The 5,189-nt window shown below is 39.0% G+C and overlaps 2 protein-coding genes across 2 annotated transcripts in view; one reads left to right on the top strand and one right to left on the bottom strand.

Annotated features, from left to right (window-relative positions):
- The window catches only part of LOC139549743 (gastrula zinc finger protein XlCGF17.1-like), a 627,316-nt gene that overhangs the window by 14,640 nt on the left and 607,487 nt on the right, over positions 1–5,189 (bottom strand). The gene's annotated exons all lie outside the window — the stretch shown is intronic.
- The window catches only part of LOC139549224 (zinc finger protein 664-like), a 235,053-nt gene that overhangs the window by 89,515 nt on the left and 140,349 nt on the right, over positions 1–5,189 (top strand). The gene's annotated exons all lie outside the window — the stretch shown is intronic.

Genomic DNA, 5,189 nt, shown 5'->3' with positions numbered 1-5,189 from the left:
TTGTTGAAGGAGCGTCCCGTCCACTAGATTATACGTCACACTTGCAGCGTCGCCTGAATCTAAAAGACGCACATCGCCATCTGCTGACTGGAGTGGGAAACGCAGTTGAGGAACCAAAAGTTTATTTTTCATTTATTTCATAAAAGTTTAATATTATATTAAGTCGTTCAAAGAGAAGCATGTGTTGATTGATTCGTGTTTAATGAGTGAGAGTTTAAAACAAACTTTACACCCACTACACATTTGCATTGAACCATACTTCTGACATGGATCATTTTGACCCCAGAGGCATATCTTTTATCATAGCCAAAATGTGTTATTCAATTTCCAATTTTTCATGACTTTGTCAATCAACTTGTTCTTATTAAATCTAAATCATGGTTTAGTGTTTCTGTATCAATATGGACTTTTAACAAATTCAAATCCTATGGAGTCATTTTGACCCCAGCCAAAAGCACCTTTGATAAATAGGACGTTTATTGAAAATCAAAATCAAATCACATTTTATTGGTCACATACACGTGTTTAGCAGATGTTATTGTGGGTGTAGTGAAATGCTTGTGGTTCTAGCTCCGACAGTGCAGTAATATCTAACAAGTAATATCTAACAATTTCACAACCCAATACACACAAATCTAAGTATTTGAATCTAGGTTTCTCTGTAGACATGATCCATCCCACCAGAGGGTGGAGGGGCACCTGTATCAGTGGTTTTGACCAGATAGACACCTGCAGACACACAGTATAGTGCCTCCCATGTACTCTCCTAAGATTGGACTTTTCTATACCACGTATCACGTGACTGTGTACAAAACTGCCAGTGGTAGAAAACTCTGCCAGTGGTATACAGTGCATTCGTAATGTATTCAGACCCCTTCACTTTTTCCACATTCAGTTACATTACAGCCTTATTCTAAAATTGAATATTTCCCCCCCTCATCAATCTACACACAATACCCCATAATGACATCACAATACCCCATAATGACAAACCCAAAACTTTTTTTCCACATTTTTGCAAATGTATTTAAGTATTCAGACCCTTTACTATGAGACTCGAAATTGAGCTCAGATGCATCCTGATTCCATTGATCATCCTTGAGATGTTTCTCCAGCTTGATTGGAGTCCACCTGTGGTAAATTCAATTGATTATACATGATTTGGAGAGGCACACACCTGTCTATATAAAGTCCCACAGTTTACAGTGCATGTCAGAGCAAAAACCAAGCCATGAGGTCAAAGGAATTGTCCATAGAGCTCTGAGACAGGATTGTGTCGAGGCACAGATCTGGGGAAAGGTACCCAAAAATTTATTCAGCATTGAAGGTCCCCAAGAACACAGTGGCCTCCATCATTCTTAAATGGAAGAAGTTTGGAACCGCCAAGACTCTTCCTAGAGCTGTCCGCCTGGCCAAACTGAGAAATGGGGGTAGAAGGGCCTTGGTCAGGGAGGTAAAAGAGAACCCGATGTTCACTTTGACAGAGCTCCAGAGTTCCTCTGTGGAGATTGGAGAACCTTCCAGAAGGACAACTATCTCTGCAGCACTCCACCAATCAGGCCTTCATGTAGCAATGATCAAATTGTCAACATTTATTTCAATGGACAATTCTGTGAACGGTGTCAGCTAGAGATGACATGCAGGAGCATGCAGGGATTTGTAGTCTTGCATGTTGTCTACTTTGATGCTAATTAGCATTTTAGAATCCGAGAGAAAAGAGAGACAAATATATTGATACAAGTATTTGTATTTATTATGGATCCCCTTTAGTTCCTCCCAAGGCAGCAGCTACTCTTCCTGGGGTTTATTATGGATCCCCATTAATTCCTGCCGAGGCAGCAGCTACTCTTCCTGGGGTTTATTAGGGATTTTATTAGTTCCTGTCGAGGCAGCAGCTACTCTTCCTGGGGTTTATTATGGATCTCCATTAGGTCCTGCCAAGTAAGATCAGGGAGCGTGCCAGCCTGCCTGAACCGCCCCTGAATGAACAGGTATAAATGATGGGTTATGAATTAACAGGTATAAATGATGGGTTATGAACTAACAGGTATAAATGATGGGTTATGAATTAACAGGTATAAATGATGGGTTATGAATTAACAGGTATAAATGATGGGTTATGAATTAACAGGTATAAATGATGGGTTATGAATGAACAGGTATAAATGATGGGTTATGAATTAACAGGTATAAATGATGAGTTATGAATTAACAGGTATAAATGATGGGTTATGAATTAACAGGTATAAATGATGGGTTATGAATTAACAGGTATAAATGATGGGTTATGAATTAACAGGTATAAATGATGGGTTATGAATTAACACATCCGCTCCAGGCATTTCAGTACATTCAGGATTTCTTATAGTGAGCATAACATGACAATACATGACATCTAAATAGCTGAATATGATTATGGACTAACAGTCTAACAGTCTGAAGGACACAACTCATGTTATTCTGGTTAAACAGAGAGAGACTAGTTGATTATGGACTAACAGTCTAACAGTTTGTAGGGCACAACTCATGTTATTCTGGTTAAACAGTGAGAGACTAGTTGATTATGGACTAACAGTCTAACAGTTTGAAGGACACAACTCATGTTATTCTGGTTAAACAGTGAGAGACTAGTTGATTATGGACTAACAGTCTAACAGTTTGAAGGACACAACTCATGTTATTCTGGTTAAACAGTGAGAGACTAGTTGATTATGGACTAACAGTCTAACAGTCTGAAGGACACAACTCATGTTATTCTGGTTAAACTAGTTGATAAAGGAGTGGAGATAATTTTACAATTAGGAAATAATATGTTATGTTTTACTCGTACCTCAGCCAGCATTGTGAATGTTTAGGAAATAATATGTGGAGGTCTACAATTTTTTCTGAGGTCTTGGCTTTCTTTTGATTTTTCCATGATGTCAAGCAAAGAGGCACTGAGTTTGAAGGCAGGCCTTGAAATACATCCACAGGTACACCTCCAATTGATTCAAATGATGTCAATTAGCCTATCAGAAGCATCTAAAGCCATGACATAATTTTCTGGAATTTTCCAAGCTGTTTAAAGGCACAGTCAACTTAGTGTAAACTTCTGACCCACTGTAATTGTGATACGGTGAATTATAAGTTAAATAATCTGTAAACAATTGTTGGAAAAATGACTTGTGTCATGCACAAAGTAGATGTCCTAACCAACTTGCTAAAACTCTAGTTTGTTAACAAGAAATTTGTGGAGTGGTTGAAAAACGAGTTTTAAAGACTCCAACCTAAGTGTATGTAAACTTACGACTTCACCTGTACATCTACATGATGTATTGTTACACCATGTAGGAGCAGTATAGACCTAGTCTGTTCATTATATACATCTACATGATGTATTGTTACACCATGTAGCAGCAGTATAGACCTAGTCTGTTCATTATATACATCTACATGATGTATTGTTACACCATGTAGCAGCAGTATAGACCTAGTCTGTTCATTATATACATCTACATGATGTATTGTTACACCATGTAGGAGCAGTATAGACCTAGTCTGTTCATTATATACATCTACATGATGTATTGTTACACCATGTAGGAGCAGTATAGACCTAGTCTGTTCATTATATACATCTACATGATGTATTGTTACACCATGTAGGAGCAGTATAGACCTAGTCTGTTCATTATATACATCTACATGATGTATTGTTACACCATGTAGCAGCAGTATAGACCTAGTCTGTTCATTATATACATCTACATGATGTATTGTTACACCATGTAGGAGCAGTATAGACCTAGTCTGTTCATTATATACATCTACATGATGTATTGTTACACCATGTAGGAGCAGTATAGACCTACAGTAGCTTGCTAATTATTTAGATTTAGTTTGACTTAATGAAACTGCCTTAAATGTGCTGTAGTAAACATTTTTTATTCGCACTAATCAATCAACACATTTCATGTCTTTGTATGTCTCAGTATAATGGTATTATTTAATTAAATCCATCAACAATAATCTTTGTCTGAAAATAAAATATGATCCTCAACTGCGTTTCCCCTCCAGTCAGCAGACGGCGATGTGCGTCTTTCAGGCGACGCTGCCAGCGTGACGTACAATCTAGTGGACGGTTCTTCATAAACAGCTCGTCAACCACCTCGGTAGCTTGCTAGCCAACATAGCCGAAAGATTCAAGCTATTTATACGCTTTCGGTGTGTATTACCTACTGTGTTTTAGACACACTTCTGTCGTATATACTTTTTAACCTATTTAATATAATATTACGTTATTTTGTATTAGTCAGCCATAGTAGCTGACTGGTTAAGTTAGCACTAGCCTAGTCGCTAATGATAGCTAGCTAGCTAACATCCCCGACCATGAGGTCAGTAAACTACTCCCCTGCTGCTAAAGAAGAGGCGGTCTGCTGGACGGAGAAAGAAGCTCTGGGGCTGAACATTGTCGTGAAAGAGGAGAAGGTAGAAGAGGATGTCACAGTAAAACAAGAAGTAGAGGGTGAGGTTGTTACAGTGAAAGAAGAAGAGATAGACGTTTCAGTGAAAGAAGAGGAAGATGCGTTCAGAGTGAAAGAGGAGGAAGATGTTACAGTAAAAGAAGAGAATGCAGTTTTTGGAGTGAAGAAGGAAGGGGAGATTACTGTCACATTGAAAGATGAAGAGGTGGAGATAGATCTTTTTAACACCAGTAAGTACCGCCATGTGTTTTTAACTTTGGATATTCAGAGTTGGCTCGTCAATACCTCTTCAACGGAGGGCCCAGGATGATGACTGATATGTCTAGAATCAGACGACTAGAGAACAAGCTACCCCTTGTTTTCTCCGTTCCGTTTCCAAAAAGTGACTTAACATATATATTTGAGAAGGGTCTATCTGCTGACCGCAGACTGGGGGGCACGGCATGTAGTGATTTTCATGTAGTGATGTTTTTACTACACACCGTGCCCCCCAATAATGCAATGCGAGAGTTGGGTTGGCTTCACCAAAGATTATGGATATACTGACAAGATGTCTCTCAGCCCTCACAAGGGGAGTCGTTGTCCACAAAGCGGCACTGCGGGTTGACCTAGAGAGATACAACATACTGTAACCTACTGGCATGACCTAGAGAGATACAACCTACTGGAGCCTACTGGCATGACCTAGAGAGATACAACATACTGTAACCTACTGGCATGACCTAG

The sequence above is a fragment of the Salvelinus alpinus genome, chromosome 2 (genome assembly GCF_045679555.1).
Source record: "Salvelinus alpinus chromosome 2, SLU_Salpinus.1, whole genome shotgun sequence".
Taxonomy (NCBI): Eukaryota; Metazoa; Chordata; class Actinopteri; order Salmoniformes; family Salmonidae; genus Salvelinus; species Salvelinus alpinus.
Note: the sequence above shows the minus strand (reverse complement) of the source record. Positions and strands in the feature narration are given on the sequence as shown.